Source organism: Macrobrachium nipponense, chromosome 4 (genome assembly GCF_015104395.2).
Source record: "Macrobrachium nipponense isolate FS-2020 chromosome 4, ASM1510439v2, whole genome shotgun sequence".
NCBI lineage: Eukaryota > Metazoa > Arthropoda > Malacostraca > Decapoda > Palaemonidae > Macrobrachium > Macrobrachium nipponense.
Window position 1 is genome coordinate 111,348,179 of NC_061100.1, and position 13,782 is coordinate 111,361,960.

Here is a 13,782-nt window from a genome sequence, read left to right on the forward strand (position 1 = left end):
TCTCTCTTAAAGAGAGGACCCGATGAGGATGAGGAGGTCCTAGATAGAAAGGCTCGTAAGGCTGAAACTGGGCAAAGAGATAGATCTTGTGGAAGGGGTAGTACCTTCCATGGTTCCCACCTCATCAAAGGATCTTCATTCTTTGCTATAAAGCTACGTTCCGGAGAAAGTAGCACTTCCCCTGTGGGAAGGAACTGAATATGATCCGGATCTCTGGATAACGCCGACAGTTCTGAAATTCTAGCTCCTGAGGCCAAGCTTAATAAAAATAGGGTTTTTCTTAAGAGCATTATAAACGAGCATGTGTCATTATCAGTTTCTGAAGCCAGCTTTAGAACATCGTTTAAGAACCATGATACTGACGTAGGCCTTACCGAAGGTCTAAGTCTAGCACATGCCTTGGGAATAGACGAGAAGTAGGAATCTGTCAAGTCTATGTTGAATCCAAATTGAAAAATCTTTTTCAAGGCTGACTTGTTTGTCGTAATTGTGCTAGCTGCTAAGCCTTTTTCAAATAAGGATCTGAAAAAGGTTATAGCTGAATTGATTGTCATGATTCTAATATCTGATTCTTTCAGGAAGGTTGCTAACTTTTTGACAGCAGCATCATACTGTCTCAAAGTTGAATCTCTTTTATTCGGATTCTAAGAAGAGAATATTCTGAGGGTCAATATTCGCATCCCTTTTCGCTGCAAACTTCATGAAATCCATAAAGTTAGGGTTTTGAGAATCCCTGAGGAAGCGAACACAGTCTTCGTTTGTACTGACTGGGAGAGCCTGGGATTGGGGATCCGAAGAGGGCGAAGACCCAGCTCCAGAATGAGAGGGTACCAATTGCTCTTCGGCCAGTCTGGGGCTACTAGAGCCACTTGACCCTTGAATGTCCTGAGTTTGTTTAAGACTTTCATGAGAAGATTCACCGGAGGAAAGACATAAATCTTCTCCCAGTTGTTCCAGTTTAGAGCCAGGGCGTCCGTGGCATAGGCCAGAGGGTCCAGGTTGGGGGCCACATAACACGGGAGTTTGTGGTTCGCTTGAGATGCGAAGAGATCCACCTGTAGACCTGGAACTCTCTGAAGAATCCATTGGAACGAACTGTTGTCCAGTGACCATTCCGACTCTAGAGGTACTGATCGGGATAGAGCATCTGCTATGACGTTTCTCACTCCAGCTATATGAGTGGAGGAGAGATGCCAACTGAACTTGTCCGCCAGGGAGAAGATGGCTATCATGACATGATTTAGATGACGTGACTTGGAGCCTCCCCTGTTTACACAATGTACCACCACTGCGCTGTCCAGGACTAGCTTTATGTGGGAGTACTTTGGCGGGCGTAACCTTTTTAGAGTCAAGAACACTGCCATTGCTTCCAGTACGTTTATATGGAACTGACGGAACTGAGGTGACCACGTTCCTTGAACCTTTTTGAACTGGGAATATCCTCCCCAACCGCTTAATGACGCGTCTGTGTGGATGGTGATCCCTGGTGGAGGAAACTGAAGGGGCACTGACACCGACAAGTTCTTGACTTTCGCCCACGGCCGGAGTCGATTCTTTAGAATCAGAGGGACTGAGGATAATTTGTCCCTGGACCTGACGTTTGCTCGTGAGCGCCAGATTCTGGTTAGGTCTTTCAGTTTGGCTTTCATTAGGATGTTCGTCACTGATGCAAACTGGAGAGAACCCAAGATCCTTTCCTGAGATCTTCTTGATGCCAGTTTGCGACTCAGAAATTGCTTGACTGACTTCGCTATTTCCTTTCTTTTGGATGATGGAATCGACAGAGTATGGGAGGATAGATTCCATTGAATGCCTAGCCACTGAAAGTTTGACTCTGGGGTGAGTCTTGACTTGGTCCTGTTTATCTTGAAGCCTAGATATTCCAGGAACTGAATTACTTTCAGTGTTGTTTTGTTGCATTCCTCGACTGTTGAAGCCCAGATCAACCAATCGTCGAGATACGCTACTACCATAATCCCTTGCGATCTGAGTTGTTGAACTACTACTTCCGCCAGCTTCGTAAACACCCTGGGTGCCACGTTGAGCCCGAAAGGAACTACCTTGAAGGAGAATGTCTGGTCTCCTATCTTGAAGCCCAGATACGGACGGAAGTGTCTTGCAATAGGGATATGATAGTAAGCGTCTGTAAGATCGATAGAGGTGGTGACGGCCCCACGGGGAAGTAAGGTCCGCACCTGCGAGATCGTGAGCATCTTGAACTTGTCGCAGCGAATGGCCAAGTTTAAGCGGGACAAGTCTAAGATTACCCTTCTTTTTTGTGAGCCTTTCTTTGGCACGCTGAACAAGCGTCCTTGAAATTTTTACCTTTTGACTCTCGCTATAGCTCCTTTCTGAAGGAGATCCTCCGCATACTCCGTCAATTCCTTGGAAGGAAGTTGGCGGAAAGGTCTGGATGGGGGTGGGTTCGTTAACCAGCTCCGACCCAGGCCTTTTGACACAATGCTCTGAGCCCACTTGCTGAAGTTCCACCGATGGCGAAAGTGAAACAGCCTCCCTCCTACCTGAAATTCCTCATTGGTTCTGGTAGCCTCCTCGGCCTCCCCTGAAATGTTTTCCCCTATTAAAGGGACCTCCCGATCCTCTACCACGAAAGGAACGCTTACCTCTGCCCCCCTTACCCGAGCGGTCATACTTCTGTGAAGCTTGACTCTCGAAGGCTTGGTTGTAAGCTGGAGAGAGGGCGTAAGAGGTGGAGGGCTGAGGCTGAGGGGAGATAACGTAAATCGGCTGCGATTGAGCCTTTGAGGTGGAAGGTTGGGCTGTTTGCACCAAAGGAACAGCCGGAACTTGTTGAGAAAAGCGAGGCTGCTTTTTCTGGTAGGGCTGGAAACGTCTAGGTTTCCTTTGACCCTTACCCTTAGCTGCTAGATCCTGTCATCTCTTGGCCGTAAGACCCCAACGGTCCTTAAGGCTCTGGTTCAACCTCGTAGCCTCTGACTGAACCTCCTTCACCATCGCTTCTGGGAAGAGGTCTGCTCCCCAGATGCTTGACGCAAGTAACCTATTCGGCTCGTGCCGAATAGTTGCTTCTTGTAGGACATGTTTCCTACAGTTCGTCCTAGCAGTGGCAAACTCAAACATATCTGACTGTACCGTTTGAGTCAAGGATTTGGTAAGAAGCTTGAAGAGCGGTTCTGACCCATAGGCCATGGTAGCCACCTCGGTCATAGCCATGGAATTAATAGACCTGGCTAACCGCGATTTGGCGTCGAATTCTGCCTGAATAAGGCTATCTGGAAGCCTAGGTAGCTTCTCACCAAACTGCTCCATAGCACAGTCCGGTTTGAGTTTGCCAGCTGAGAAGGTGTTAGGTAAGTCTTCCCACAATTCTCCGGCTGAAGGAAGTAACGGAGATGTAGGATCTGCTTCCTTCAGTTGAGGCATGGGATCCCCCTTCTGGGCCGCTGGAATGGTAGATGTTGCGATCTTTGTCAGGAAAGGGAGCGGGGTACTCTCATCCATCGTAAAGATCGTGAACGGGCTCTTGAAAGGTTGGATTTTCGTATTGGAACAATCCATTTCCTCTAGACACCTGAGCCATTCTCTCTGAGCCTGGTCACGTGAATAGAGGACTGTCTCCTTTGGTACCTTATCATCCCGAGTCATGGCTGAGGCGGTGAGCCTGGCGTAGCCGATGAACGGAGGCTGAAGGTCTTCCGGGTAGAACTCGAAGTCCTCAATCCTCCGAGTTCCACATTCCGGGATAGAAATGGGTCCGTCTTGGAAGGGGGCGTATGACGCTACTCTCCAAGGGTTGTTCATTGAGAACGGAGGTAGAGAGTCATACGGGGGAAGCTGGGCTCCACCTGTGCTGAAAGGTGGAGGAGAGGCTAGAGGAGCTTGGCTCAGTCCGGCTATAATGTTGTCTTGAGAGGTAATCCTATCCGACAACCGAGAGATCATTTGCTCCATGCTATTTTTCAGAGACCCCACCAGGTCGCCCACCTGTTGTAACAGCCCAGCATTGGAGTCCAAAGCCGGAGCTGCTGCGGAGGTGGAGGGGTGGCTCTGAACTGGAACCAAGGGTAGCGGAACTGACGACTCCGCTGGAGTGTGAGATCTCTCCCTGGAGGATTTACTCCTCGAGGACTTAGAGCCGGACCCAGAAGCTCTAGATTTCTCTGCTCCGGGATTCCTAGCCGGAGACTTACGAGAAGAGGATGATGCCGAAGCCGTCTTCTTAGACGACGACGACGTCTTCGTCAAGGATTTCACTGCTTGACCCTTGACTTTGGGTCTAACTGAAGCGTCAGGAGAAGTATATAATTCGTTACCCGTAAAGCCTTGGAAGGATGGAGAGGTTGCAGGAGTAGAAGAAGTAGTTGCACCCAAGGGTATCCTTGGGCGTCCAACTGTACTACCTCGACCAACAGGTCGTCTACACCTACCATAGGTTCTACATTGATATCCAACGTCGCGACTTCCGAGGAGATGTCCTGGCCTTGGTCAGTCAACGAGGCAGCCAGCTGTTGCTGGATGAAAGCGATAGTCGGGGCCGCCTCTACTGGGTCGACGTAGCCTGTCGCCTTGCCTCCGGGGAAGATTAGTACCGCCAACCTCTTCTCCAGGATGTAGGGCATACCCTTGGCGGCGTTCCTTCCGAAACCGCCGACCCAGGCCCGCAGGGTTGCCAGTGCGGTATCCCTCACGGCAGGCGCCTGGAGAGGGTATTGATTAGATTTAAGAATAACTTAAAACTAAGCAACTTAAAGCTAACTTAAAATTATAGGGGCTATAAGACCCTTTGAATTTTACCTTAAGTTAGAGTGATTGATGTAAACTTAAGCACTATAACAGATGAGAACCAGCTACCGGAGATGGAATACTTACCCCGTCTAATAGCTGGCTCACCAGATCGTAACAAATGGTACACGTTTCATGGTACCAGACCTGGATGTCCCCGTGCGGAGTCGCGCATGGAGCATGGGACCGGCAAACTTCGTGTCCACATGGGTCCTGAAGAGTGGCGGCGCACCCCGGATGCTCACAGTTGGTGGTCTGTAAGTGAAAAGACACATGAGTATCTTAAAGACTATCACTTACAGGCTAAAGGACAGAAGAACTCCGTTGCATGCCGGAGCTCGGAAAAAATTTGGGCATAACCCCTCCCTAAATCGCCTGAATAGGCTATAACCCCGGAGGGATCCGGTGAGACAAGAAGGGAGGGGGATGGTTTAAGGTACTTAAGATAAACTTAATAGTTTAACATAATAGATCTTAAACCTAAAAACTCGAACGTACCGGACTAAGTCCAGTGCGTGGCGGAGTGTGTAACTCAGTGAAACGGAGAGGTTAGAAGGGACCGACTGTATGTTCCGGTCCACCCTGTGGGTAGACTAGCACCTTTCCGCTGGATGCCAGGTCTCCGGTGGTAAAGGAGCCCTAGTAAGGTGGGAAAGAGCAAGAGGGCATACAGACTCGGGCTCGTAACGGAGCGACGGAGTAGTAATGGAGGGGATAAAGGCCAGTCCCCCCCCCACCTTACCATCAGACCGGACCGAGAAGCCGGAGAGGTCGAGTCCAATCTGGGTCTGTCCCGTCCCTCTACCCCCTCCGCCTGGGGGGAGAGAGGGAGGCAGGCTCGGGTATGTGGAGCGAGCATGGGCAGACCTACCCACCCCCCCGACCCTATAGAAGAGCGGGAGGGGAGGAAGGTGACTGGACAGGCGTCTGGCTGCCTCGTGATCACGTAGTGACCACGGGGCGATAAGAACAACAACTAAGCCTAGAAACATAACCAACTGATCAGAGAGATGCTATCGGGAAGCAACCGAGCTGAAGAGCGGTAACATATAGGCCCAATGGGCCAAGACCTAGGCTAAGCAAGCCAGACGCCTAACTAACCTAACAAATATCACATAACTAAAATAAATGAATAATAAATGAAAGAAAGAAAACAATATAGTAGGAGAAAAAATCCAGGAGTGTACGACTAACCCGAAGGCAAGTCTACCACTCAAAGCTAGCCGAGGCCGATACTAAGAGCCGTGGCTAGGGTCTGGATGGAAGAGCCTACATAAGGTAAAAGACATGCATGCATGACAAAACCGTGTAGACCGTACCCTAACAAAGCGGATAAATAAAATAGAGCGTACATAAGCAAGGGGATGTTCTGGGTATGGGCGACCCAGAACGAACCCACCACGAGGCAGAACCATGCTGCCATGCTTCCGACCTAGAGTTCGTATATATACCTAAAAAACGGCAAATACGTGCTCAGGGCCGGAAAAAACCACTTAGCAATAAACACTGAGTACTTAACTTAGCTGCTGCGATGGCTGCACGCTCCATGGTAATAAAATCCAAAGGAAAGGGCACAAAAAACACAGAGAAGAAAATGGCACGTGTGTATCGTATGCGCTAACTGAAAAGGATGGCCACCAGAGGCGCAGCAGTCGGCAGCATGGGATGGAGTAGTAGTAGTAGGTGCTGCCCACTCTGTGGGTCGGCTCTCCTCTTGGGGGATTTTGTAGTGGGAGAATTCTATTGGCATTTGGCTCGTGGTAGTGGTCTCACTCGCCATAGTGTTCATACCGACACTCTCTGGGAGGGTGAGCGAGTCAGTTATACTGACCTTTTTCTTTATTTATTTATTCTCTGGTATGTGTTAGTACATTTACCCTAGAAATAATAGATTAAAGGATATTTCGCGCAGCGACACGAGCTGAGCCCAGAAAAGGGATTTTGACAAAGGAAAAATCTATTTCTGGGTGAAGACCTGTGTCACCCAGTGAACCCATCCCTCTTTTTTTCCTTTCCCCACCCATTAGCTGTCCCAAGCTTGGGTGCGTATTCAGGAATAACAATTCTTGGCAGAGGTAGTGGTGGCAAGCGGAAAGTGGTCGTTGTAACGGCACCTCTCTGGCGGGGGATTTTGAGAGAGGAGAAAGATATTGGGCAAAGTAACTGTGATAAGTGGCTTCCACTCACCCCTGTTGCTATACCGACACCCTTTGGGGGTGATCGATCCAGAGGTAGTAACTCTGGCATTCCATTGGCTTTTTTCTTTATACCTAGAAATGAGTGCTATGGTACATTTCACTGGGCGACACAGGTCTTCACCCAGAAATAGATTTTCCTTTGTCAAAATCCCTTTGTTCTCCACTGCTATTTTTCATTTCTCTCTCCAGATAAAAAAAGGATTGCAGATATTATTGTTAACTGTTTTGAAAATGAGAACTTAGACAAAAGGATAAGGTGTGGATGCAAACTAGAGGGGGAATTGAAACAAAAATACCTAGATGACATGGATATGTGGTGAAAATGAGCAATTAACCTAATAAGAAAACAAGTAGATATGGAAATATATTTAGCACAATAAAGACCAATAGGAAGACCCAGAAAATTAACAAAAAGGACATAGGTGAAAACGTAGGCTTTACATGCTTAACTCTGTAAAGGGAAAATCTGATATAAAGCATTAATGATTTTTATATTTTAAAAGCCAACATATGTGGAGGAGGAGGGTACAAACTGGACCGAGGCTCCTGATCACTTCTTTTTATTATGTTATCAAATGACAAGAAATCAGTATGTGATGTGCATGTCATATCTTATCAATTTTCCTGTTGAATCTTATCTTCACCTATTTTGAGAGGAGTGCTTTAACATATTCATTCTTAAATGAATAAGTACCAGGCCTTCAAGTACTTTCCATGTCCTCAATCCAAACATTTTAAGTACCCACCATGTCCCTACTACTACATACTAATGAAAAGAAAAACCTACCACACATAAGAGATAGTAATCTCATCTATACAGGTAAGCTCCCCTCATCTCAAACTCTTAGAATGAGTTATATCATCAATCAAGTTTATTTTGCACTCTTAACAGTTAACTTGTGGCATAAACAAAAACAGTTCATTACGTTTGTCGTAGAAAATGTACTATGACAAACTTCCTCTGCACTCTTCTTTACCAGGGCTAACTGTTCTTGCTCACAGCACTATGGAGGTGTCTGCTGTAAACATTGTGTTGTTCCCTAGTACAGTAATACTAGTTGCTGCTGTAAACATTGCAATGTTTCCTAGTACTACAGTAGTACTAGGTTTAATACTACTATTTGTTAAGAGTTTTCTCTTGGTTTCATCTAGAATGTCAAATAGTTTGCCCAGTGCAGTTGTGGAATCTTCTGATCACACTTCTGCTTGGACATGTCAAGAGCAGCTGCAGAAGCTATTGCAAAGTGCAGACACCAGTCTACTTGCAATATCTACCAGTCAAAGTGGGCAGTGTTCCATCTATGGTGCCTCAGACATCACATTTTGTCTTCTGGGCAGTGTTCCCCCTATGGTGCCTCAGACATCACATTTCGTCATCTGAGACATCTTTAGCCCAGGTTGCAGATTTTCTCATTCACTTGAAGACTTCTAAGAGCCTATCCACGTCCACCATTAAAGAATACCAAGTGATGCTTTCCTGTTTTCAAACACAAAGGTTTGGGTAAGTCTATCTTTCATCTAATCAGGATCTTACTGATCTCATTAACTCTTTTCACAACTCCAAGCAGAATCTGATTTAGTGTCTTGGAATTGGGATGTAGTCCTTAACCCTTAAACGCCGAGCCGGTATTTCTGAAAGTGTCTCCCGTTTGCCGGCGGCGTTCGTGAGTGAGCGCCGAAGCAGAAAAAGTTTTTTTTTTAAATCACAGCACGCTTAATTTTCAAGATTAAGAGTTCATTTTTGGCTCCCTTTTTTTTGTCATTGCCTGAAGTTTAGTATGCAACCATCAGAAATGAAAAAAAATATCATTATCATATATAAATATTGGAATATATGACAGCGCGGAAAAAAAATTTCATATATTGTATACAAATCGAGCTGTGAGCAGAACGGTTAAAGCTAACGAGTTAATTATTTTCTCGTTGTATCGAACACTAAATTGCAATGATTTTGGTATATAACAAATTGTAAAACGATCAAAGCAACACAGAGAAAATATTACAATATGATGCATGAATTCGTTACACACTGACGTAGAAAAAAGCTGTTTTCAAAATTTCACCATAAATCGAAATATTGTGCTAGACTTCCCGTTTGTTGCAAAATGAAGGTAATTGATTGAATATTACTAGACCGTAAATATTGTAGCTTACAATTGCAGTTTTCAACCATTTTGGTAGTTAAAATTGACCGAAGGTCGAATTTTTCCTATTTATTGTTATTTATATGAAAATATTTCAAAATTGATAAAAGCTACAACAATGGATTGTTTATTGTTGTATTCTACATGAAATTGTGCACATTTTCATATATAAAACTTTATGTAATGGCTAATTTAAAATGGTGCAAACATTACAACAATCGGATGAAAAAATTTATAATTTTTTCGGAAGAGTTACCGCACGGACGTAAGGAAAAAGTTTTTTACATAAATTTACCATAATTCAAAATATTGTTCTAGAGACTTCCAATTTGTTGCAAAATAAATGTAAATGATTGAATATTACTAGGTAGTAATAGTTTTAGCTTACAATTGCGTTTTTTTACCATTTCGGTCGAGTCAAAGTTGACCGAAGGTTGAAAGTTTGGCACTTATCGTTGTTTATATGAAAATATTTCAAAACTGATAAAAGCTACAACCATGGGTTGTTTTTAGTTGTATTCTAAATGAAATTGCACACATTTTCATATATAAAACTTTATGTAAATCGGAAGAGTTACCGCGCGGACGTAAGGAAAATGTTTTTTCATAAATTCACCATAAATCGAAATATTGTACTAGAGACTTCCAATTTGTTGCAAAATAAAGGTAAATGATTGAATATTACTAGAATGGAAGAGTTTTAGCTTACAATTGCGTTTTTCGCCATTTCAGTCGAGACAAAGTTGACCGAAGGTTGATATTTTGGCACTTATCGTTATTTATATGAAAATATTTCAAAACTGATAAAAGCTACAACTATGGGTTCTTTTTGGTTGTATTCTACATGAAATTGCACACATTTTCATATATAAAACTTTATGTAACGGCTAACATAAAACTGTGCAAACATTACGACAATCGGACGAAAAAATCTTGATTTTTTTGGCAGTTACCGCGCGGACGTAGGAAAGTTTTTTTCTAAAATTCACCATAAATCAAAATATTGTGCTAGAGACTTCCAATTTGTTGCAAAATGAAGGTAAATGATTGAGTATTACTAGAATGTAAATGAAGGTAAATGATTGAGTATTACTAGAATTTAAATGAAGGTAAATGATAGAGTATTACTAGAATGTAGGAGTTTTAGCTTACAATTACAGTTTTCGACCATTTCAGTCGAGTCAAAGTTGACTGAAGGTTGAAATTTTGGCACTTATCGTTATTTATACGAAAATATTTCAAAATTGATAAAAGCTACAACCATATGTTGTTTTTTGTTGTATTCTACATAAAAATGCGCACATTTCCATATATAAAACTTTAATGTAACGGCTAATTTAGAATGGTGCAAACATTACGACAATCAGACAAAAAAAATTTATGATTTTTTCGGAAGAGTTACCGCACAGATGTAAGGAAAAGTTTTTTCATAAATTCACTAAAATAAAAATATTGTGCTAGAGACTTCCAATTTGTTGCAAAATGAAGGTAAATGATTGAATATTACTAGAATATAAAATTTTTAGCTTACAATAGCATTTTTCTACCATTTTGGTAGAGTCAAAGTTGACTGAAGGTTGAAATTTTGGCACATCGTTTTATTTATATACAAATATTTCAAAACTGATAAAAGTTACAACCATGAGTTGTTTTTAGTTGTATTCTACATGAAATTGCGCACATTTTCATATATAATACTCTATGTAACGGCTAATATAAAATGGTGCAAAAATTATGTCAAAGTGACCAAAATAATTTCTGAGATGTGTCGCTGATGCTTTTTAGTGCGAGAAGAAAGAAATTCGCGCTTGCGCGCCTGGGTAAACAAAACTACAGCTTGATCCGTGAGCTTCCAGCATCCCCCAAGGCATGTGATTCAAAAGTTTTTGCCTAATAGGCCTATAACTATTTTTCCGCAAATTTAAAAATAAACATTTTCGTCGACGTACCATACGTCGATTCGGCACCTGACAGACAATTTTCGTCGACGTTTAACCCTCTTACGCCGACTGGACGTATTTTACGTCGACATTTTTTGTCTCCCGTGTGCCGACTGGACGTATTTTACGTCGACTTACAAAAGTTGTTTTTTTTAAATTCGCGGAAAAATACTTATAGGCCTACCAGCCTAAAACTTTTGAATCACGCGCCTTGGGGGATGCTGGGAGTTCGCGGATCAAGGTGTTGTTTTGTTTACAATCATTACGCAGGCGCGCAAGCGCGAAATTCTTTCTTGCTGCACTAAAAAGTATCTGTGACACATCTCTGAAATTATTTTGTCACTGACATAATTTTTTTACTATTGTAAATTAGCCGTTACATAAAGTATTATATATGAAAATGTGCGCATTTTTATGTAAAATACAACAATAAAATACTCATGATTGTGGCTTTTATCAGTTTTGAGATATTTTCATATAAATAATGATAATTGCCAAAATTTCAACCTAGGTCAACTTTGACTCTACCGAAATGGTCGAAAAATGCAATTGTAAGCTAAAACTCTTATATTTTAGTAATATTCAATCATTTACCTTAATTTTGCAACTAATTGGAAGTCTCTAGCACAATATTTCGATTTATGGTGAATTTATGAAAAAACTTTTTCCTTACGTCCGCGCGGTAACTTTTCCGAAAAAAATCATACATGTGATTGTGGTAATGTTTGCACCATTTTAAAATTAGCCGTTATATAAAGTTTTATATATGGAAATGTGCACAATTTCATACACAATACAACTAAAAACAACCCATGATTGTAGCTTTTATCAGTTTGGAGATATTTTCATATAAATAACGATAATTGCCAAAATTTCAACCTTCGGTCAACTTTGACTCTACAGAAATGGTCGAAAAACGCAATTGTAAGCTAAAACGCTTATATTCTAGTAATATTCAAGCATTTACCTTCATTTTGCAACAAATTGGGAGTCTCTAGCACAATATTTCGATTTATGGTGAATTTATGAAAAAAATAACATTTTCTTTACGTCCGCGCGGTATCTCTTCCGAAAAAATCATACGTGCGATTGTGGTAATGTTTGCACCATTTTAAATTAGCCGTTACATAAATTTTTATATATGAAAATGTGCGCAATTTCATGTAGAATACAACTAAAAATAATTGAAGGTTGTAGCTTTTCTCATTTTTGAAATATTTGCATATAAATCACGATAAATAGAAAAAAAACCACGTTCGGTCAACTTTGACTCTACCGAAGTGGTCGAAAAACGCAATTGTAAGCTAAAACTCTTACAGTCTAGTAATATTCAGTCATAAATCTTCATCTTGAAACAAATTTGAAGTCTCTAGCAAAATATTTAGATTTATGGTGAATTTAAAAAAAAATCTTTCCTTCCCTCCGTGCGCGGATTCTCCGCCACAAATCTCCGAAATGCGTACGTACCATTCTCGGAATATTTGCTCCGTTTCATATTAGGCATTTCATAGAGTTCTATATATGAAAATGTGCGCAATTTCATGTAGAATAAAACGAAAACTATTTGACGGTTGTAGCTTTTCTTATTTCCGAAATAATTGCATATAAAAAATATATATATAAAAAAATTCGACATTCGGTCAACTCTAACTCGTCAGATATGGTCGAAAACTGCAATTGTAAGCTAATACTCTTACAGTATAGTAATATTCAATCATTTGTCTTCATTTTGAAAGAAATTGGAAGTCTCTAGGACAATATTTAGATTTATGGTGAATTTTTGAAAAAAATATTTGTTTACGTCCGCGCGTTACGAATTCATGCATTATTTTGTGATAATATTTTCTCTGTGTTGCTTTTATCATTTTACAATGTGTTACATACCAAAATGATCGCAATTTAGTGTACATTACAACGAAAAAAAAGTAACTTGTTACCTTTAACCGTTTTGCACACAGCGCGATTTGAATACAATTATATATGAAATTTCGTTTTTGCGCTTTCATATATCGCATTACGTATTTATATATGATAATGATAATTTTTTTCATTTCTGATGGTTGCATACTAAACTTCAGCCAATGACAAAAAAAGGAGCCAAAAATGAACTCTTAATCTTGAAAACTAAGCGCGCTGTGATTTTTAAAAAAAAAAATATTTTTTCCGCTTCCGCGCTCACTCTGAAACACCTCCGGCACACGGGAGACAATTTTTTTTTTTTTTTACCGCTTCGGCGTAAGAGGGTTAATACGTCCAATCGGCGTTAAAGGAGAGTCTAGTGGGCCCTCTTTCCGAGCCTTCTCAGTTCCGCTTCTCTCATGAACCTTTTGCGCAAGACCCTTTTCCTAGTAGCCCTGGCTACAGCTAGATGTGCAAGTGAGCTACATGCAATCAACAAGAGAATTGGCTTCTCCCAAGGTGATGCAGTGTCCTCTTTCACCATGGGCTTCTTGGCCGAGAATGAGGCTCCTGCTAGGCCATGGCCTCACACTTTCCACATCAAGAATTTAATGAATAGGACAAAGAAGAGAGGGTTCTTTGCCCAGTCAGAGCCCTGAGGTGCTATCTGCAAAGGACCAAGAAGATCAGAGCAAGAAGATCAGAGGATCTTCTTGTAACATCTGGTGTTCTATCAAGAATTCTGGAGATTTAAAAGAATTCCTAGATCTTGAGAAAACTTTAGAGTTGTCTGAAGATCCATTGTGGACTTCTCCTTTGACAGGGATTGAAGAAGCC

At 41.8% G+C, this 13,782-nt stretch overlaps 1 protein-coding gene and 1 long non-coding RNA gene across 2 annotated transcripts in view; one reads left to right on the plus strand and one right to left on the minus strand.

The window, feature by feature from the left end:
- LOC135211059 (DNA polymerase delta catalytic subunit-like) overlaps window positions 1-13,782 on the minus strand; it is a gene marked incomplete in the record, with an annotated part of 237,143 nt that overhangs the window by 179,960 nt on the left and 43,401 nt on the right.
- Window positions 7,624-13,782, plus strand: part of LOC135211063 (uncharacterized) — a 39,940-nt gene continuing 33,781 nt past the window's right edge. The window contains exon 1 of the long non-coding RNA XR_010313613.1: window positions 7,624-7,782. This is a non-coding gene — a long non-coding RNA (uncharacterized LOC135211063). The remainder of the gene's footprint in view (window positions 7,783-13,782) is intronic.